Source organism: Jaculus jaculus, chromosome 6, assembly GCF_020740685.1.
Source record: "Jaculus jaculus isolate mJacJac1 chromosome 6, mJacJac1.mat.Y.cur, whole genome shotgun sequence".
Lineage (NCBI taxonomy): Eukaryota > Metazoa > Chordata > Mammalia > Rodentia > Dipodidae > Jaculus > Jaculus jaculus.
Genome location: NC_059107.1, coordinates 59,447,996 through 59,471,136, shown reverse-complemented (window position 1 = coordinate 59,471,136; position 23,141 = coordinate 59,447,996). Strand labels below are relative to the sequence as shown.

The 23,141-nt window shown below is 43.3% G+C and overlaps 1 pseudogene; it reads left to right on the top strand.

The window, feature by feature from the left end:
- Positions 1-19,231: 19,231 nt before the first annotated feature.
- On the top strand, positions 19,232-20,333 carry LOC101617955 (annotated as a pseudogene).
- The last annotated feature ends 2,808 nt before the right edge of the window (positions 20,334-23,141 follow it).

Sequence of the window (23,141 nt, the reverse complement as noted above, 5' to 3'; positions counted from 1 at the left end):
TTTTGGTATGTTGTCTTACCATCATCATTTGATTCTATGAATTTATTGATTTCTTCAGTGACCCATTGATCATTCAATAGTGTCCTGTTTAGTCTCCATGAATTTTTGTATGCTCTGTAGTTTTTCTTGTTGCTTATTTGCGGTTTAATCCCATTGTGGTCAGATAGAGTACAAGGGATTATTTCAACATTTCTTCTGGCTTTTAAAGTTTGTGTTGAGTAATCTGCAGTTATTCTGAAGTAATTGCTTTTGTAGGTGATTTGCTTTTTCTAACTGCTTTCAATTTATTTTCTTTAGTTTGTATATTTAGTAGTTTAATTCTATCATGGCAAGGAGAGGTTATTTCCAGGTTTTATCTGTTTGGTGTTCTAAAAGCCTCTTGTATCTGCATTGGCATCCCCCCGCCCCCCCGCCACAATTTGTGGAAAATTTTTCTTCTATGATTTTGTTGAAAACACCTACTAAGCTTCTGGATTGAAATTCTTTTCCTTCTATTATATCCTGAATTCTTATGTTTGATCTTTACATATTGTCCCAGATATCTTGAAATTCCCATTCATACCTTCCTATTAGATTGTCATCCTCTTTTTTGGACTGTGTTAGGTCTGCCACCTGGTAATCTACTTCAGATATTTTGTTCTCTCCTTCATCCATTCTACTGGTGAGACTTTCCACAGAGATTTTATTTCACTGACTGTATTCTTCAGAGCTAGGATTTTAGCCTGGTTTTTCTTTAGTATTTCTTTTTTCTTACTCATGTCTTGTAATGAATTAAGTTTGTTTCCTGTGTTCTCTTTCAGAAGTTTGTTTTCTTCTTTGATTCCCTTCATTTCCTCTCTGATTTCTTTGAGCATAGATACCATCATTTTCTTGAAATCTTTTTCAGGCATTTCATCTAAAACAATCTCATTGGTGATCATTTTTGATGATTTATAATTTTTGGTGGGACTATATTGTCTTGATTCTTTGTTTTTCTTGTATTATAATGTATTGACTTTTGCATTCTGAATTGATTTGATGCTTGGTTATCTGCAGTGTTATTAGATGTGACAATACACCTTTATATACTTCCAGGATATGTACCCCAATCCAGCCAGAGAAGTAATCCTAGGTGTTGAGTTTGCTTGCTAAGCAAGTGTTCTAGTGGACTGGGTGGAACAATTTACTGGAAAATTCTAAACTTCAACCAAGCAACATATACAATCAATAAAAGCAGCACAAAGAATGCAATTGTGGTGATTAAAACAAATAGTCCTATAAAGCAAAATTCCATTAAGGGTATGTGTTTTTCTACACCCTTAATATTTTCAGCTGGGGGGTAGAGATTTCTATTCTGAATTGGGTTCCAGGTTAACCTGGATCTGGATCAGACCATGCCCCCAATAATGACAGAAGCAAAAGACAAAGGCCTTCTAAATATTAAAGCATTAAAGACAACAATATTCAACCCCCAAGTGCAGGTTATTTGAAAATTGTTAAGCTAACCAAGAATATATAACCTACAACCTGCCCTGACAAGGGAAGAGAGATTTGCTCTTCCAATGCAGGCGTATGTACCTGTTTTTTTGTTTGTTTGTTTGTTTTTGTTTGTTTTTGTGGTCAGTCAGCCTTGTTACCTATTGGGGTGTCTTCCAATCTCCCCTACGCAGAGTGCCCACCTTGATCCCCTTGTGTTGTGCTGTGGAGCTGGAGGTCTGATCAGCTGGGCTGGCTGCATTATCACTGGTGGCTGAATGCCGGAGGTTCACAGTTACTATGGTGGGGGATGGGCGAGTTCAGACTTCTGGAGTTGCTCATGCAGTTCTACTTGGGTCGCTTCCAGTGGCTCCTTAGTTGATCTCAGTTTTCTTTCCTTCAGCTTTTAAAATTTTGCAATGAGGCTGATGAAGCTGAAAAGTCCCCTTGCTTGGGCTCTGCTGCTGCCATTGCTTGGCACGGCTGGTGGATTATTGCCAGGCAGGGTGCACAGATCATGCGGATCTGCAGGCTGCAAGCGCTTCAGTGGGACTCTGGCCATTTTCCTCCTTTCAGGTGGATGTTGGTCCCTGGCTTCTCCAATGTGTCTAAGAATAACCTATACTCCTTCACTTTTCAGAAGAAGCATGTATTTTCTTGGGGTGTTACTTAAATCCCTTCCTAGTTTGTTTTGGTGTGGCTCCTATGCCACTGTCATAAACAGAAGTCCCTGAAATAACTTTTTCATAAAAGAGTGGACCAAATTTGATTTATAGTAATAAACATAAATTAAAAAAAATTATTGATTGATTTGAGAGTGGGAAAGAGGCTGAGAGAGAATGGGTATGCTAGGGCTCTTAGCCACTGCAAACAGCTCCAGATGCATGCGTCTGTGTATCTGGCTTATGTGGGTACTGGGAAATTAAACCAAGGTCCTTTGGATTTGCAGGTAAATGCTTAACTGCTAAACCATCTCTCCAGCCCTAGAAATTTTCTTACAAATTCAGTATCTAGTACTTTAAAATTTAAACATAAGTCTTGAGGCTGTTGTCTGTTAGTAGTTCCACAGAAGCATAGAAAGATAAAGTAAATGTAAAAACAGTTACAAATTTCTTATAAGAAGTTCCCATCTGTTCACAGCAACTTGGCATTCATTCATCATCATGCTGGGGCCAGGATCCTGAGATTCCCTGTGCTTGTAGACCCCTGGCTCTGCAAGACAGGGAAGCTAAGAAAAAGCTATTTTGTTTTCTTCCTAAATTTCAGGGAGAGTTTTAGACTTCCTTCAGGGCTACAAGGCAGCTTTCTGATCCTGCCATTTTACAACTCCTAAAGAGTAGGAGAATCTTGCATTTTTTCTTGCTCGTGATCTTAATTACTTTTAGTGTTCCTTCTGGGGGACACTCAACAATGAAAATTAACCATGTTATCTAGTACAGTGGGCTTGGTGGGGAACATCCCCCACAATGAAATGGCACTGCTCAGAACAGAAATCATTCTGTAGCCTTAGGGCTCTGAGCCATGTACATATTCATACACACACATTCATTTTAAGTTCACTTTACATATAGACTCTACACAACCATTTCCCGCTCACATATTCATTCATTCAGAAGCTATGCATTCCCGTTAAAATTTTTTATTTTATTTACAACTTCAGAGATCAAAATCAAGCCTTGTTACCGGGCAGGGGTTCAGAAGAGGCTGAGGGAACTGGAGGAGCTGGAGGAGCTGTTGGGGTCAGGCTATCTATGGTGTCTGGGTCAAAAGCAGAATGTGAGGACGAGTATTGTGGCTAGAGCACATACCTGAGACCTTGGCTAGAAGGACCAGGTGAGAAGAGCAGGTAGAGCACAGAGAAGGCTGTGCATGCAGAGTGAAATATGCTTGAATATAGGGGTTTTTTTGGACCATCTGCCTGTACATTGGCAGAAGTTTTTTAAAACAGTGAGAATTTGGAAATCAAAAGTACCATGTTCATGCTATTGGGACCCATTGTCCAGCTTATATTGTGGCCAGGCAGAGTTGCAGAGAGAGATAAGATGTGGTCCAAGAGTCCTAGAAGCTTTAAGTTCTTAAGGTGACAGGGAAAGAGCAAGGCAAGGGTGAGAGAAAGGAACCAGGCTTAAGCTGCATTTACACAGAACACCAATATGACCCCCTGGCCTGGCCCATTAGGGTGAATGGGGCCTGCACCTCCCACATGTGCAGAGGCCATACAGGTTGCAACTGTCAGCTTTTAAGCCTGTTAGGGGGCAAGGCGGCAACTGTGCTCCTAATGGTGAAAGTGGCTGGCAGTGAAAGATGAGACCTCAGGAGGTGGAGGGAGAAAGAGAGTGTCCTGAGATGGTGAAACCAAACCGAAAGGCACCCTTTAGTGTATGGTAGAACAGACAATGAGAAACCTGGAGTTGTTGAGAGTGCATCATTCTCGAGACCTGGGGTTGGGGCCCAAAAGCAGTCAAGGGATGTAGCCTGACATGCTGGCATGGCTTCCATGAGGAGGGATAAAACCCAAGAGCAGGCCAACCTAAGAGGGACACTTACCGAGAAGGAGGTAGGAGATAAAGAAGCACAGAGTGAGGCTGAATTGTGGTAGGTGTGAAAGCTGGTATCAGGCAGAGCTGGTCCAAAGCCCTCAGAGGGTCCGTGGCAGCTCGATGGTCTGGTCAGAGGAAAGAAGGTCTGGCAGCACAAGAGGGCACCAGCAGCCTCCTACCCAAGTCATGGCACCAGATGTAAGATTTGGGAGTGACCAAGACCACACAAACCACTCTGAGGCAAAGATGAAAGCTTTTATTTGGGAAAAACATGAGCATCCAGGGCTGACTCACAAGAGAGGAACACAGCCTACCTGAGTTTTCAGGTAGTGTGCTTCACAGGTCTCTTCAGTTGGGGGAAGGTGCGGAAGGGAAAAGAACTCATTGTTCTTTACATTAGCCATTTCAAATAGCTAGGGTGTGAGACCAGAACAGTGAGCAGGTGATTTAGGAGATAAGGAGGCAGGAAACCTATACCTGGGGGCATTGTTAGGCAAGGAAGGCATAATAACTGGGTGATTTCTTGAGGAATGTGGCTAATCCATTTCCTTATGCCTGTTGCCATTCTGCTGCCCTTGGTGACTCCATTTTGGGAGCCCATCCCAACCTAACACTCAGGAAGCCTTAGGGCATGAGTAGAATACTAGATGTTCTAGAAAGTTTACATTTTTCTCAAACCTGAAAATTTATTAATTAAAAAACAAACTTGTCAAGCCTGGTATAATGGTGCAGGCTTGTAACCCAAGCTACTTCAGAGGCTGACATAGGAGGATCATAAGTTCTAGGCCAGTCTGAGCTACAGAGTAAACTCAAACCCAATATGACTAATTAAAAAATTAAAAAAATTAAAAAAAAACAAGAAAAGGTCTAAGGGTTGTAGTTTGATGGTAGAGAACTTGTCTAGCATGTGCGAGACCCTGGGTTTAAACCTCAGGACCAACAAAACTAAATCCAAACAAAACCCCTCACAATAGAACGTCCATGTCCTTATAATCTTGCTGACAACTTTTCCCTTTCTTTGAGTCGTGCCGATCCAGATGGTCATTGTTAGAGTCCTGGAGCTCCCTCCTTCTCCCTCCCCCAATTTACCACCCAATCAAAACTTAACAGGATATTAAAGCCAACCTGGCTCCTTCCCTGAGCATTAGTCCACACCTCCATAAGCCCCTTTCTTTCATTACCTTGCCCTTAGGCATGGACATAAAAAGCTCAGATGCCCTCTTCCCTGAAGTAAGCTGCACATTTTTCTATCTCTCACTGTATCTCTGTCTCTATATCTGCCTCAGCCTCCCATCTTTTTACATATTCATTCTCACTCTTCTTCTCTGACCCCACCTATTTGCAGGCTTACACTCAGCTCCCCTTCCCCAGTGAACCCATCCCATGCTGCTGCTTCTGGGCTGGCATGTTGCAATCTGCTGATCCTTCCATATCCCCAACCCATTCCTTGCCTAAAACTCCCATTTGGAGCTGTTAATAAACTCCCTGCTCCAAAAGGTGTGACCTGCAAACAATGCTACCCTACTAACAAGAGCTTGCTTGTCTCTAACCATTGGAATGCTCCTGCTTTGTTCTGAAGAAGGGTGAGTGTAGAGCAGTTGGTGGATCTGACTGAATCTACACTGAATCTGGAAGGTACATGATTGTTAGGTCAGGACAAGATGGAGTCACAGCAGGAGGGTGACAGAGACATAAGGAAGCGGGTCATCCACATTCCTCAAGAAACGGCCCAGACATTATCCCTTACTTACCTAACAATGCTCCAGGTCTAGGTTTCCTGTCCCCTTATCTTGTAGTCACTATTTTGGTCTAGGTTTCCTGCCCCCCTTACCTGTGGTCACTGTTCTGGTGTTACACTCTGGCTATCTTAGATCTCCCCTAAAGAAACCCCCCCCTTTTTTTTAACTTTTCCCTTCCTCACCTTTCCCCAACTGAAGAACCCTATGTAGCGCACTATTTGGAATTTCAAGTTGGCTGTGCTGTGCCCTTGAGAGTCAGTCCAGGCAGCTTATGTTTTCCTGAATAAACACTTCCATCTTTGCCTCAGAGTGGTCTCCATGGTCTTGGTTGCTCCTGAAACTTACAATGATGACTGCCTACTTTAAGTGCTAGGCAGCAAGTGACCTAGACTGCTTTTTCCTCTGGAAAAACTGTGATAATAGCTCTTACTTCCTTGGTAGGATTTTAACCCTTAGAAAAGTAAAATAATGGTGGGTTGGGGAGAATTCTGTCTGCAAATGTAAAGATTTGAGTCTGGACCCATAGCACCCAACTAAAAGCCAGACATAGCACTATGTGCTTGTGAACCCAGTGCTGGGGCGGCTAGCTAGTCCAGTTTAATTAGTGAGCTCTAGGTACAGTACACTATCCCCCCCCCCAAAAAAAAATGGTGGAGAATGACTGAGGAAGATACGTGCCATTGATGTCTGGCCTCCACACATACACACAAATGTGCCTACACATATACAAACACACACATGTCAAAAAGTAATAGAGAGTGCTACTGGGCATGGTGATCCACACTTGCAATCCCAGCACTCAGGAAATGGAGGCAGGAGGATATGATGTTCAAGGTCAGCCTCAGCTACACAGTGAGTTTGAGGCCAGCCTGGGCTACATGCGACCCTGTCTCAGAAAACCAAACATCGGGCAGGAAGTTTAGTGGTTAAGGTACATGCCTGTGAAGCCTAAGTACCCAGGATCAATTCCCCAGCACCCAAGTAAAGCCAGATGCACAAGTTGGCACACACATCTGGAGTTCGTTTGAAGTGGTTAGAGGTCCTGGCATCCCCATTCTCTCTGTCTTTATCTACCCCCTCAGATAAATAATCTTTGAAAACCAAACATAAATAAATAATTATAAAAATAAAGCTAGTGGGTACAAAGTGCTTAGTGCTACCTAGGCTCTAGGCTCTCCCATGCTCCCTGCTGCCCTCTGAGCAGGGGTGTCACCCTGAACCTTCTAGAACAATCGCCTCACACTTTCAGGATGGCATCAGCTATGTGCATTTGTATAACTCTGCCTCTCCATTATGACCCACAGCCTGTCCAGTGCTAGGGTTACAAGCCCTTCCCTGTCTGGCTACAAGCACCCTTCCTATTCTGCATCCCAGCACCTTTTCTCTATGTTCCCCCGGTCTCAGCCACACAACTTACCACTCTCTCACTGCTAATTTTTCTTCTTGCCTGTTGATACGAAAGACACAGCTCTCATCTCAAAGGGGATAAGAGATAGTTTATTCTGGAGCTAAATATGAGTGACCATGTCCTGGAAACACATATTTAGGTAACCCCAAATTCCATGTTCCAACATGTTAACAATTTCATGAAGGTTTAAAAAAAATTATTTTTTGGTTATTTTTGTTTATTTATTTGAGAGAGACAGAGAGGGACAGAAAGAGGCAGATAGAGAGAGGGAGAGAGAATAGGTGTGCCAGGGCCTCCAGCCACTGCAAACGAACTCCAGATGTGTGCACCCCCTGTGTATCTGGCTAACGTGGGTCCTGGGGAGTCAAGCCTTGAACTGGGGTCCTTAAGCTTCACAGGCAAGTGCTTAACCCCTAGGCCATCTCTCCAGCCCTTCATGAAGGTTTTATAGTTACAGAACAAAGGAAAGTCGTAAATCAAGGTACTTGTCAAATACATTGGTTGACCATCAGGCAAGCTGGTTATAGTGTGGTGTGGGGAATCTCCACCATAGTCCTCAGATGCTATCTGGTGACTTTCTTAACCCTTGGTTGGTGGAAGCTGGGATCTGTTCTTGCATTTCAAAAGGATTACACCTGATCAGCTGATAGACACCAGGATGTTAGTTCAGACACAGAGGTGGGTATTAATGGCTATTAAGGGGCTAAAGGCAGCCCAAAGTAATTTGGCTCTGACTTCCAACATTCCATCTCTCTGTGATCACAGGAGCTTTATCATTTATCAGTCCATTCAGCTTGCTGGAAGTAGGTGCAGCAGATAGAGCTGTTTTCTGGGAACTTGAGTCCACATGCCTTAACAATGAACAGAAGATACTCCTCCCCAAACCCTGACATTGTGAAATCTTGCCTGGCCTCTAACATCCACGTTACTCTAGTGCCTTTCTGACCTCCCTTCCTGTGCCTCTGCTCGATGACTGCCTCTTTCTTACTCTGCCTTGAAAGGCCCAAGAATTCAGAAGCCCAGAAATACTATCATGCTCCAAAGGGAGCTTAAGCGGGCCCCTGCATACCTCAAACTCCAGGCTTTACTCTCTGTTGAAAGCAAGTAAAGAATCCCTCTCCTCATTATATCATAGCCCGCTCCTAATATAAAACTAGGTAAAAAATGGCATGAGATAGCCCTCAAGGATGGGAAATGAGTAATAAAGTAAAGCACTTATTTGGTTTCTGTAAGTAGCCTGCACCATAAGCTGTAGCAGCCTGCCTCAGACCACCAAGGTCATAGGAAGCTGATACCATATTCTGCTACCTCCACCTAAGGACCTGCGCAAATGCTGACCTCCAAGGTCATAAGAGACTGATTGGTCCCACAAGGGGCTTGAACAAATTAAACTTAGAAACTATGGGGTGGCACAAACTGACTGGCTCACACCCTGCGGGCTCCTGATATTAAAAAAATGATTGGTTTAATGCACAGGCTTTGTTAGAAACCCTATAAAAACTGTCCCATTCCTGCATTCGGGGCTCTGCAGTCCTCTACCCCTGTGTGGTGTATGACTGTGGGCCCCAGCGCGCTTGGAATAAAATCCTCTTGCAGTTTGCATCAAGACCGCTTCTCGTGAGTGATTTGGGGTGTCGCCATATCCGGGCAGAGCGTGGAGTCCTCGTTTTGGGGGTCTTACAGCCTCTTAGTTGTAAGTTTGCCTGCTTGCCTCCCACAGCAAACTCCAGGAGTAGGGGCTCTGGTTAGTTTCTTTCCCTTCTCCTTCTCGCTTTCCTTTTCCTTCCTCTTCCACTTCCCAGTCTCGTTTATTTTATTTGTTTGAGAGAGACAGAAAGAGGGAGAGGAAGAGAGAGAGGGAGGATGAGTGTGTCAGAGCTTCTAGTCACTGCAAACAAGCTCTAGAGGCACCTGCCACCTTATGTGGGCACTGGGGAATCAAACCTGGGTCCTTAGGCTTCACAGGCAAATGCCTTAACCACTAAGCCATCTCTCCAGCACCACCTTTTATTTATTTACCAGTCTTCTTTTTTGTTTATTTTTAATTTATTTATTTGAGAGTTACAGAGAGAGAGAGAGAGAGAGAGAGAGAGGGAGGGAGAGAGAGAGAGAGAATGGGCGTGCCAGGGCTTCTAGCCACTGCAAATGAACTCCAGATGCATGAGCCCCCTTGTGCATCTGGCTAATATGGGTCCTGGGGAACTGAGCCTTGAACCAGGGTCCTTAGGCTTCACAGGCAAGTGCTTAACCGCTAAGCCATCTCTCCAGCCCACTCGTCTTGTTTTTTTTTTAATATTAAATATTTTATTACTTCTGTAATATTGGAATGCTTTAGATATACTCTCTTTGTTTTTGATGGCTGCACTTGGCACCCGTAAACATTTTGAGGACTGGATGACTAGTCATCCTGCCTTGGTTTCCACCTCTCTCCTATAACTTAGTGCTCCACTTTGAGTTCTTCGTTGCTGATTTGCCTTCCCCAACACACCACGATGATGTGGTGTTATTTTTATTTCTCTCCACATCATCAGAACTGAGCACATAGCAGCGACTTTAATATCTGTAATCTTGAAAGGTACATTTGAAAGACAGTGAGAGAAAGCGAGAGAGCAAGCATGGGCGCTCCAAAGAATGATGTAGAGGAAGTGAGAGAGAGAGACAGAAAGAATGGTGCACCAGGGTCTCCAGCCACTGCAAACGAACTCTAGATGCATGTACCACCTTGTGTATCTGGCTTATATGGGTTCTGGGGTCCGTTGGTTTTGCAGGCAAGTGCCTTAACCACTAAGCAATCTCTCCAGCCCTCCCCACTCTTTTTAGTTTTTTTTGTTTATTTTTATTTTGTCTGAGAGCAACAGACAGAGAGAAAGAAGCAGATAGAGAAAATGAACGTGCCAGGACCTCAAGCCACTGCAAACAAACTCCAGACGCCTGCGCCCCCTTGTGCATCTGGCTAAAGTGGGTCCTGGGGAATCGAGCCTCGAACTGGGGTCCTTAGGCTTCACAGGCAAGCGCTTAACCACTAAGTCATCTCTCCAGCCCCCTTTTTTAGTTTTTTTTTTTTTGAGAGAGGCTCTTGTATAGACCAGGGTCCTAGAACTCGCTGTTTTGTCAAGGCTGGCCTCGAATCCTGATCCTCATGCTTCTACTGCTTTTACCTTCCAGTTGCTTTGGATTATAGGCAAACGCTGCCAGCCCTGGTCTCTCTGCCTCCATTCTTAAATGCACGTAGCATCCCTGCAGATCTCATGGTGGCCACCAGGTGGCTCCCATCCATGGAAGGTGGCCGGAGCCAAGGAGTCAAAGGCTTAGGCAAGCTAGAGAAGTAGTTATACCCACACCCATCCAACAAGCTGTCTTGCCCGGTCTAGGTCTCCAGGAACTCCGCGATAGGGATCACAGTGTTCTAGGACCTTCTTACAGGTGTTTAAGAATGTTTTCTGAGGAAGAGGTAGTTGCTGCCACCTGCTGGTGCCCCTTAGATCATATCTAAGCCCCTGGCACTCACTGGGAAGGGAGTCACACCTGAGTGTGACTGACATTTTGCTCATGTACAGTGCTCTTTATTTGCCAAAATAAGGTATTATAATAATAGCCAGGGTGTGGATTTATGTACATTAATTCAGAGGTACTTAAAAGTACAAGAAAATCCTATTTTATGGTGGGGAAACTCGGGCACAATGGTGGAGTTACTCTCCAAGAAGGCCCATTCAGCAGTTGCGGGGCAGGCTCGGAGCCGGCTGTGCACCTCAGTCCGCAGGCTTCTCACATCCCCTTCCCTCTGTGGCTGAGTAACCAACTGCCTCGCCAGTGCGCTCCAGAAGCCAAACAACTCTAAGTAAGGTCTGTTATGTGCCAAGCATGTGGAAGGAGAAAGTGCTTCTCTTCCAGTGAGTTCTAGGTGTTATGGGGTCCAGTGTCGCACAAGTTAAGACCACTGACTCACAGAATGTGAAGCAAAGTTTTATTGGGTGAAAAGATGATAAAAAAAGGCAAAAAAGGATAGTCTGGTATACCAGGGCTCCACTCCAGATTGTGAGTGAAAAGCCCTGAACTGTTCAGAGTGTCATTTTTTATAAAAAAGAAACAGGACAGTAATTAAGCCATAAACCACAATTTACATGTGACAGTTACAGCCATAAAAGTAAAAGAAAAAAAAAAAAAAAGGAACTTGCAAACAGATCTGTTGGTCAGTTACAGGAAGCATGGGGGGGGGGGTAAGGTAGGCCTGTGACCAAGTCTCACTTATCTTAAGGAGTTTGCTCAACAATGCAGGCCCCAGAAAATGCCATTCATGCCAGCAGAACCTCTCGTTTACCTGCTATTAGGAGTGCCTCCTGTTTGTCTGCCATCAACAGAGCCTCCTGACTTTTATATTTCTCTAGGCAAGGTATAAAGAAATAATAGAGAACCGGGCATGGTGGCGCATGCCTTTAATCCCAGCACTTGGGAGGCAGAGGTAGGAGGATTGCCATGAGTTCAAGGCCACCCTGAGACTACATAGTGAATTCCAGGTCAGCCTGGGCTAGAAGGAGACCCTACCTTGAAAAACAAAAAAAACAAAACAAAACAAAATGAAGAAATATTAGAGAAATATAACATTTTGCTCTTTTTACACAGGCAGCTAGAGGAGACCAACTTGTCTGAGGGTAATTTCTCACTAGCCTAGAGCTTGCAAATTAGGCTAGACTGTCTGGCCAGTGCACTCCAAGGGACCTCCTATCTCAGTTGTCCCAGCACTGGGATTACAAGCAGGAACCACCACACCCAGTGTTTTTACATGGGTCCTAGGAATCAAAGTTAGGTCAGCTTATTTGCAAGGCAAGCACTTTACTGACAGATATTTCTCTAGCTCTCTCCTATACAGGTGTGTGTGTGTGTGTGTGTGTGTGTGTCCATTTCCGTTCTTCTTATTGGCAGCTGGTGCTCTGGCCTTGATGGTAGAAACATGTTCAGGCCTTGTTTCCTCTCTGGCTCCAGTCTCTTCCACTCCAGTTTTGTCTTTCAGTGCCAGCACAGGGGCTGTAAGACCCTGGTCTTTAATGATCAACTTCCCTGGCTCTGTCTGTCTGCCCAGATTTCTGGATGCCAGGGATCTATGTACCACTTGTTGTTGAACTGTCACCAATTAGCCCCACTCCCATTCTCCCATGGGGATGGACAATATTCCCACCCTGTCCCATTACACACAGCCATAGCACAGTATGCCTGATGCTCTGATAAGCTCTGGTTCCCAAGGGCCTCAGCCCTGCCTTTCCCTCTGCTCCAGCTCCTACTCAGCTCCCTCCCGCTACACTTCTGACTGCACTCTGGCCAGTAAAAGCCCTGGAGGCTCTAGAGTCTCTTTTTCTTGTGATACACCTGTCCTGTGTTGGCTTTGCATTTTTCCTGGTCCTTCCCAGACCATCACCTTTTCTGTGTTCTTGTATTCATTTCTGGTGGAAATCCATGAGGCTTGGTCAGTTGTTAATCTGCTTTCTCACTTTTTACTTTGGATGCTCAGGATGATGCAGGAATTCTCACACTTGGCAGGGTAGTGCCAGGGAAGGGAGGACAGGCATAATGATAATCTCAATTGTCAGTGTGACTAAATCTAGAATAACCTAGGAGAAACATATCTGGTTATGCCTGTGAGCGTTGTAGATTACGTTAACTGAAGTGGGAAGACACACACTGAATGTAGGTGTCACTATCTCATAGGCTGGGATTCTGGATGAATTAAAAGCAGAAACTGAGCTGAGCACAAGCATTCACTTCTCTGCTTCGTCGCTGTGGACTCAATATGACCAGCTGCTTCAAGCTCCTGCTGCCAGGCTTCCCCCACCATGATGGACTGTATCCCCTCAAACTGTAAGTCAGAATGAACCCTTCCTCCTTTACGTTACGTCTAGTCACATATTCTGTTATAGCAATGGGAAAGTAACTAATACAATAGGCTAGCAGGTTTTGTAGGGGTCCAGATAGAAATTAACATGTTCTTACAAATTCTTAATAATTTTATTTTGGTAACTGAAAGGCATTAAACCAAATGTTGGCTGGTGTAACCTTTTTTTTTGCTTTTATTTGAGTTGCTTCCAAATGATGTGGGAGGAAAGAAATAGGTGGGAATTAATTTGGATAAAACAAGCTTGAATGGGAGCTGATGACTGCTGTGTTTTGATGATGGGTGTGTGTGGTCTTACTGTACGACTGTATGATTTTATTTTATTTTTATTTTTGTTTGGTTTTTTCAAGGTAGGGTCTCACTGTAGCCCAGGCTGACCTGGAATTCACTCTGTAGTCTCATGGTGGTCTCAAATTCATGGTGATCCTCCTATCTTTCCCTCCCGAGTGCCACCTGACCACTATTCTATTAAAAAAAATTTTTTTTAGGCAGTGTATTATGTAGGATATACTGGTCTCCTTGAACTCACTATATAGTTGAGGATAACCTTGAACTTCTTGCATTCCTGTTTTCACCTCCCCAGTGCTGAGACTGTGGGCCTGCACTGCTATGCTCACAGCTTATGTGGTGTTGTTGATCGAAGCCAGAGCTTTGTATCTGCAGAGCAAGTATTCTACAACTTGAGCTCTGTGTCCAGACACCGGACACCTATTTTTATATTTATCTGAATTTCTCCATAGTAAAATAAATAAATAAATAAATACATAGGTATTAAAGTGAGAGTAGTGACTTCTGTGTATATGAGAGTGGGGGCTGGGAAGAGGCTTCCTATTGGTGAGTGATAGAATGTAAGGTATATTAGTCAGGGTTCTCTAGAGGAACAGAACTGATAGAATGAATTGTATTAAAAAGGGAATTTATTGCTGGGTGTGGTGGAGCATGCCTTTAATTCTAGCACTTGGGAGGCAGAGGTAGGAGGATCACTGTGAGTTTGAGACTACCCTGAGACTACATAGTTAATTCCAGGTCAGCCTGGGCCAGAGTAAAACCCTACCTCAAGAAAAAAAAAAAAAAAAAAAGGAATTTATTGAATTAGTTTATGACAGTTCAACAATAGCAGTCTGCAGGCCTGAAAGTCAAGGGACCTGGTAGCTTCTCAGTCCATGAGGTTGTATACCTCAGCAGTCCCAACCCATCACTAATGGCCCTTTTCTGGGAGGGCCACCCATTTTACGGGAAGGGTTCACTGTGGAGGAAGGACTTCCTCCTTCATTCATTCCTTCCTAGAGGCAATCCTAGAGGAATGTCTGTGGATTCTTAATCTGATCAAATTGACAACAGAACTTGACCATCACAAGTCCACCTCTTGTCAAGTTGACACCAATCCATATCTTGTTACATCATACTGGATTCCCAACAAAGACAGTAACAAGGTCATACCACCTAACATGACATAAGTATCCCATGTACAAATGGAAATGCATAATCTTCCCCCAACACAAGGCAAGGTCCCTTGTGGAATGCTTAATCTCCAATATATAATAAGTTAAATAATATAAATTGAACAACAGTTAGTGATATAATCTCAAACAATTTTTTAACTAAACTAGGACATATTCCATTTTAGTTTGAGAATCAATCAATATTAATTACATAATAGATAAATAGAGGAAAAACAGAAGCATCTTAATATTGGTATAAATATGCACAAACAGTCTTAACAAAGTAGGATAGAAACACTCATGGAAATTACAGTTCTTGTTTTTTGTAATTGGTCACTTGGGCTGAGCTGGTATTTGTAATTATGCTATTGCCCATTCTGTATTTCCTCCACCTTTAGCAAGCACCTCAGTAGGTCTTTGTTCTTTACATGGAGGAGTGACTCATACCTTCATTCCTGAAGGATCTGGAGCATTGATCACACTACCTTGATTGGGTTGTTGCAGTTGTGCATTGACTTTGATAACAGGGCATGGTAACACTAAGGATGCCCTAAAGGACCTCCTGCATTCCAAACTCTTCCTTACCTCCATTGTGGAGGAGCAGTCCAATTTTCCCCTGATAATCTGGATCAATCATCCCTGCTACCACTGTAACTCTTTTCTCAGCCTGTTCACTCAAGGGCATCAGGAGCCCAAAATGGCAAGGGAAAAGTCTTAGCTGCTAGTTCAACAGAATGTTCTTTGTGGCTCTTGGCAAAAGCTCTCCCCTATTTGGAACCAAGACCTCTAGGCCAACAGAGCATAAGGTTATGGGAACAGGAAGCAAAAATTTGGCTAGTGGGTCACTTGGGGTGATAGTATATGGTTACCATTCCCATTTCCACACCTTGATCCCTGGACCAGTGAATCTGGGCTATTGGAGAAACAGTATCGTATACAGAATACTGATTGAGAGCATATACCGCCTACCGGAGGACACTCCCCCAGCCCTCCAGGTTATTGCCACGTAGTTGGCACTGTAACTATTTCTTTCTCTCTTTTTTTTTTTTTTTTTGGTTTTCTAAGGTAGGGTCTCACTCTAGCTCAGGCTGACCTGGAATTCACTATGTAGTCTCAGGGTGGCCTCGAACTCTCGGCAATCTTCCTACCTCTGCCTCTCGAGTGCTGGGATTAAAGGCATGCGCCACCACACCCGGACTGTAACTATTTATAAAAAGACCATTCCACCATTCTATTAAACAAGCTGCTTCAAGATGGTGGGGCCCTTGATAAGACTAGTGAATGCCACGATCATGAGCCTACTGCCGCACTTCCTTGGTGAAGTGAGTTCCTTGGTCAGAATCCATGCTGTGTGGAATATCATGACAGTGAATAGGTATTCTGTAAGCCTATGGATAGTAGTTTTGGCAGAAGCACTACAAGCAGGAAATGCAAATCGATACTCAGAATAAGTATCTATTCCAGTGAGGAAAAAATGCTGCCCTTTCTATGATGGAAGTGCTCTAGTATGGTCAGCCTGCCACCAAGTTGTGGTCACATCACATTTATTGACAATTATTTCACTTTGTAGTGAAAGTTTATTTACCAACCATGGAGACCAATTTTCAGTTTTTGGTTTTTTTTTTTTTCTTGTTCTCAGCTTCAGCCCAGAGTTGCTAGACAGTCCCCGCTTAATGGAGGCCTGGATCCCAGCTCCACAAGGCTTGTCTCCCAAGCTTCTAAGTCATCAAAAGCCATCGTTTTCCTGGTGTTCTTCAGCTCAAAAGTGGAGCTGCTTCCTATGGTTACTTCTTGTGTTTAATCATGATCTCTTTTTGCCTTAATGGCTTCTAATACCTGCTTAGCCAATTGCCTAGATTAAATTCCCTTTATTGAAGTAACTGTTGAGGTTCCTGTTTTCCTCGCTAGTCCTGATTGATACACACTCCCTGGAGGAACACCTGAGGAGCACACCAGGTGAAGCCTTACCTGGGTGGGCAGCTCAGAGGAACCCAGTCTCAGAAACCCTTCTGGAAGCCCCAAGAAGTCAACTTTGTGGTAGGGGAACTCACTCATCCCAGTACAGTTCCTCAGTGGACAGCAATGTTTATAAGCATGGAAGAAATGTTTAATTGGAGAAAAATCAGTGGAGACTCTACATCCTTTTATTCCAATCAGTGCTGTCAGAGCTGGTTAACATCAGAGCTAGTCAAGTGTCTTCCAACCTGCTGTCTGTCAGCAGCTATCCTGTCACCAAGGAAACAACACATCAATAAAAGGGCCCCCAGGAACCCATTGGAAACACGGTTGCCTGACATGTTTGTCATTATCAACTCAACCCAAGTGCAGCAGGAACAATTCTCTGAAACTTCTTCTGCCCTGACCCCTTGCTGTTTTCTGTTTTCTGAATATTTTGCTCACCTCTGAGGAGGACACGTGCTGACAGGCATGTCACCCAGTAAGAGCAGGCGCTTGATCCACAGCAAATAAGCCAGGAGGCGTGCTGTGCAGGCATCAGGACCGGCATCCTTGGCACACCAAACTTACCTTCCCTTCCTTCAATGTAGTTGTCTGATCGTCCACTGTCCACACTTGGGCTTGAGCTACAAATACAGACAATGCTTCAGCCCTCACCTGTTTGTGCTATCATGATGCTGCCTCCAATGACAGCTTTCAAAAGCATGGGATGGTGGCTAGCCTCCTTTACCCTGCATGTGTTTTGCTGTTGTCACCCATACTTTCCTCAGCTTCTGTATCACATAGCAGGGAGTTCTTCAGGGGTAGCTGCAAAGCAACAGTCTTAAAACTCACATAGGGAGATAGGTGTGGCAAGGTCAAGGCTCTTGCAGCCAATGTCTTCTCGTGGGACCATTTTTCTTATCGTGCAATTGTCTCCTTGCCATTCTATCTCTGGTGGTGGTGGTGTGCACATGTGTGTAAGCAGAAGTTCAGATTCAGGCGACATTCAATATATCACATTGTAGGACAGCAGTGATTATAGTTCACACAGTTGTAAGGTATATTGTTCCATAGTGAGACCATACAATTCCAAACAGAAAATCAGTTGTCACTTATGCTTTCATATGTATTTGGGGTGAGGCTTATATTTTGGTCACTAGTAGCAGAAGCAACCTTTAATTAAAGGCAAGATTGGGGGGGGGAATTAACATGGGATTTTTAATAATCATGGAAAATGCTAATAAAAATTTTAAAAAAAAGGCAGAATTGGAAGCCACTCTCTGCAGATACTATGATGGTGGATAGAACATCTTCAGTCACAATGCAAGCAGCATCAGTGAGTGATAGCAGAGAACCACACAGACGCAGAAATCCAGGACCAAAACCCAACCCAAGCCCTGCAGTGTTGCAATACAGATGGATTCTAAAGGGTCATGGCATTGTGAGCTGCACATAGTACTTTTTAAAACATCATTCAGAAGAGCATAATAGATGCTTCCAGAATCCAAGCTGAGAATGTTGGGGTTTGGATTCTGGAGGATCTTCACATGCAGCATTAGAACAATGAACAAATGGGCAAGCACCTCTTCTCTGTTGACAATACTAAATATTCATTGATAAATGTCAACACCTCAAGTTTGAACTATTAAATTCTTTGGATAGACAAAGACCCTGGAAAAGATTCTTTTCTCAGAGCTCTGTACATATGGGTGGCCTTAGCCACTGGTGTTCATGAAAATGCTGTGTCAGTGGCCTGGTGGTGATGAATATTTCACTGAGCCAGAAGAATGAGGAGAGGAGAGTGGGAGACCATGAATGTAGGCAAGTGTGATGGTTAATTGGATTGTCAACTTAACTGGACCTACAATCACCTTGAAGAAACCTGTGGTTGTGTCTGTGAGGGAGTTTCCAGGTTGTGTTAACTGAGGTGGGAAGACTCACCCAGTGAGTGGCACCATTGCATGGGCTGGGGTCAAAGGTTGAGTAAAGAAGAGGAGAAAACTTGTTGAGCACCAGCATCCATTTCTCTTGGCTTTCCGAGTGCTGATTGAATGTGGACAGCTGCTTCGCATTCCTGCCCATGCTTTCCCCATCATGATGGGCTATGAGTTGAAATAAACCCTTCCTTCCTTTGCTTTTGTCACAGGGACAAAAGTAACCAATATAACATGTTTCTAAAAAGACTTACTGTGCATAAACAGGAAAGAAATGAGGTAGAACTTGGAAAAGTATGTGGGCTTAAGAATTAAATCTTAAAAAAAATTAAATCTTTTTATATTTGTATTTTTTTAAAAATATTTTATTTATTTGAGAGCGACAGAGACAGAGAGAAAGACAGATAGAGGGAGAGAGAGAGAATGGGCGAGCCAGGGCTTCCAGCCTCTGCAAACGAACTCCAGACGCATGCGCCCCCTTGTGCATCTGGCTAACGTGGGACCTGGGGAACCGAGCCTCGAACCGGGGTCCTTAGGCTTCACAGGCGAGCGCTTAACCGCTAAGCCATCTCTCCAGCACTATATTTGTATTTTTTTATGACACACAGATAGAGAGAATTGGCATGTCAGGGCCTCCAGCCATTGTAATGGAACTCCAGATATGTGTGCTATCTTGTGCACATGTGCAACCTTGGGTGCTTGTGTTACCTTGTGTGTCTGGCTTACAGGGGATCTGGAGAGTTGAACATGGTTCCTTGGGCTTTCCAGTCAAGCACCTTAACTGCCAAACCATCTCTCCATTCCAAGAATTAATTATTTGAAAAAATTAAAAAAATATTTATTTATTTGAGAGAAAGGAATGGAGAGAGATTTTGTGAAGAGATGAAGTCAGGACGGTTGTGTGCGCGTCTCTGGCCTGCCCAGTCTCTTCACGTAGGACTTTCGAGTAGGAGATTCAGGGTCGAATCTCATCTCCTTCACTCTGGTTACAAATCACTTGAAATAATTGTTAGTCAACTTTGCTTGAGTGGGATTTTTTTGATCTTCAGCTACATTTTTCAGCTTTGTGAAGAACCTTAACTTCAAAGAAAATGGCTAGCAATGTTACCAACAAGACAGATCCTCGCTCTATGAATTCCCGTGTATTCATTGGGAATCTCAACACTCTTGTGGTCAAGAAGTCTGATGTGGAGGCCATCTTCTCAAAATATGGCCAAATTGTTGGCTGCTCTGTTCATAAGGGCTTTGCCTTTGTCCAGTATGTTAATGAGAGAAATGCCCGAGCTGCTGTGGCAGGAGAGGATGGGAGAATGATTGCTGGCCAGGTTTTAGGTATTAATCTGGCTGCAGAGCGAAAAGTGAACCGAGGAAAAGCAGGTGTGAAACGATCTGCAGCGGAGATGTACGGCTCCTCCTTTGACTTGGATTATGACTTTCAGCGTGATTATTATGACAGGATGTACAGTTATCCAGCACGTGTTCCTCCTCCTCCTATTGCCCGTGCTGTGTTACCCTCTAAACGCCAGCGGGTATCTGGAAACACTTCACGAAGGGGCAAAAGTAGCTTTAATTCTAAGAGTGGACAGCGAGGATCATCTTCTAAGTCAGAAAGTTGAAAGGAGATGACCTTCAAGCCATTAAGAAGGAACTTACCCAGATAAAACAAAAAGTGGATTCTCTACTGGAAAGCTTGGAAAAAATAGAAAAGGAACAGAGCAAACAAGCAGACTTGCCCTTATCAACCCCAGTAGAGGTGAAGAATGAAAAGACTGAAGAGGAGCAGACTAGCACCTCTGTGAAGAAAGAGGAGACTAATGCGAAGATGGAGTCTGAGGCAGGTGCAGATGACTCTGCTGAGGAGGGAGATCTTCTGGATGATGATGATAATGAAGATCGGGGAGAAGACCAGCTGGAATTGATCAAAGATGATGAAACAGAGGCCGAGGAAGGAGAGGATGACAGAGACAGCGCCACTGGCGAGGATAACTCTTAAGCACCTCGCAGGCTTTAGAAACCTTACAGATTGTTTCTTTACCTAGGCGTTTGTCCAAGATCAAAATTACACCAGATTCACTCCCCTAGAATCTTCAGCACATTTTCACTGTTGTTCTCCCTTTCCTTGTCCTTCCCACGTTCATTAATTCATACTATACTGCCCAATGCCAAGTTCCATTTTCACTTCCTTTGACGCTCGAAGTAGTTGTGTTAAGTCTTACCCTGTAATTTTTGCTTTTGATACCTCTTTATGACTTAACAATAAAAAATGTATGGTTTTTATCAACTGTCTCCAAAATAATCTCTTGTTATGCAGGGAGTACAATTCTTCCATTCATACATGGTTTCAATAGTTGCTTCCCTGGCTGCAAAAGCATTCTCATTTACTTGTAGCATCAGAGCATCTTTGAGTTAGCAGTACATGTGTGACCTTCCCCATGTACTCTGGGGTTGAGTATTCAACACATATGTAACAATGTATTTTTGTGAATGAGAGTTGGCATGTCAAAGGCATCCTTTAGAAAAATAGTGTAATAGTCTTAGTACTTGTTTTCTAAAGTTGATGCTGTGGGTGATTTTGTGAACATCTTGATGTTTGGGACCTTTTATTTAAATTATTTATTTATTTATTTGAGAGTGACAGACACAGAGAGAAAGACAGATAGAGGGAGAGAGAGAGAATGGGCGAGCCAGGGCTTCCAGCCTCTGCAAACGAACTCCAGACGCGTGCGCCCCCTTGTGCATCTGGCTAACGTGGGACCTGGGGAACCGAGCCTCGAACCGGGGTCCTTAGGCTTCACAGGCAGGCGCTTAACCGCTAAGCCATCTCTCCAGCCCTGGGACCTTTTTTTTTTCTCAAAATAAACAGTCCTTATTAAACCAGGAATTTGGAGGAAAAAATACCTGTTTTAAATTATTTTTTTTTGTCTTCAAATTATTTGTTTTACACTGGGTGGGGGCACTAAACCTTAGGTTGTATTAAGTGGTAATTGTGCATACCAGTATATATGCTAAAATCATTTGATTGTGGGTGCTGCATTAACAAGTTTAGTAACTTTGACATGGAGTGGAAATTTTTAAAATCACTATTAGGACCCTAGTTAACTCATAGTGGATTCTGAATCTGTGCCTGAGTTACTGATTAATAGGGAAGTACTTTGTCTTTCCTCATCTTTGGTAGCATGTGCTTCAGGTAACTGAACCTAATGAAGGTTGTGCATTTTTTTATGACATTTTATCCATGTGTCCTAGTCTTAGCCTTTACCCCTAAGTTTAATTGCAGTGAGTTGAGGCATTATGTCAATCACCAAAACTTGTAAGGATGCAGGTATAGCTGCCATGTTTGCCTACTTCTGAAAGGGTACAGTTTACTTAATACTTATTCTGGGTTTTCTTCTGTATAGCACCATTAAAAACACTTGATAATTTCATGCAAAGATCCTTGCCATCCCCCTAAAAGGTCTTCACATAGTATTTGAAACAAAGCCTCATTGAAAGAACTGGTGGAACTGGAAGCCTATATGTGTAACATAAAAGGGGTATCTTTCTATATGCGAAAAATAATCACTATTTTCTAATCTAATGTAAATCTGTTAGCAGACTTGAAAGTTAGTCCATGATCAGACAATCTCCTCAATTCATGGGAAGATATTAGAAGCCCAAGATTCCAACAGCTTGGTTTAATATACTGTCAGCGTCTGATTTTTAAATATTGGATCAATTAGTTCTGAATTTAGAACAATTCCTCCCATTTTCTTTAGTGACTTCTTTGTTACCAAAGGTGACTCTGCTGCACTTTTTAGCACTATATCTCATTGTATTCTATTATCAGTTGCCTTACTTTCCCCAGGAAACAGGCGTTGATAGAACCTGATAAATACTTAAAAGTACATAATCAATATTCTTCAAAATAGCTGGCATATACTGATGAAAATACTAATATTTTAACTCAACTAGGTAATAAAGGAACATTTCCCATGGTCTACAAAACAATATTGTCATGTACACAATAACTGACATTCAGGCACCAAGCCAAAGCATAACAAAATACATCTCATTGAAATAGGATAAGCCAGTCATGGTGGTGCATGCTTTTAATCCCCACTGATGGGAGGCAGTTAGGAGGGTGGCTGTGAGTTTGAGTTCAGCCCAGACTGGTGTGAAATACTCTACCTTGAAAAACGGTATATCTTTAAGTCTGATAAAATGCATTGTTTATAGTCCCCTTATTTGTCTTCATGACATAGGTACATGTGGTAGGCTGGTTTATAGGTGCTGTGGCATTATTAAATTTTGCACCCTAGAAAATATAATTATGTAGCGGAGCAGTAAGTCTGATAAAGAAATGGAGAGAGACAGAGAGAGAGAGGGAGGGAGGGAGAGAGAGAGAGAGAGAGGGAGAGAGAGAGAGAGAGAGAGAGAGAGAGAGAGAGAGAGAGAGAAAATGAAAGAATGGGTGCTCCAGGGCCTCCAGCCACTGCATTGAAGTCCAGATACACATGCCACCTTGTATATCTGGCTTATGTGGGTCTTGGAGAACTGAACCTGGGTCCTTTGGCTTTGCAGGCTAGCACTTTAACCACTGAGCCATCTCTCCACCCCAATAATTAATTTTTTTTAATGGAGTAGGCACTGCCTATGTTTAATTTAATGGACAAAAGCATAATTGTATTCTAGAAAGAAATGTAGCCAGGGACCTTCCCAGAACAGGCTGACAGTTTTTGTAATATTTGTGACTGGGTTCTGAGAAACCTACATTAAATAATTCTAAATTCTGTATAGATTCTTCAGTCAGCTTTAACTTCAG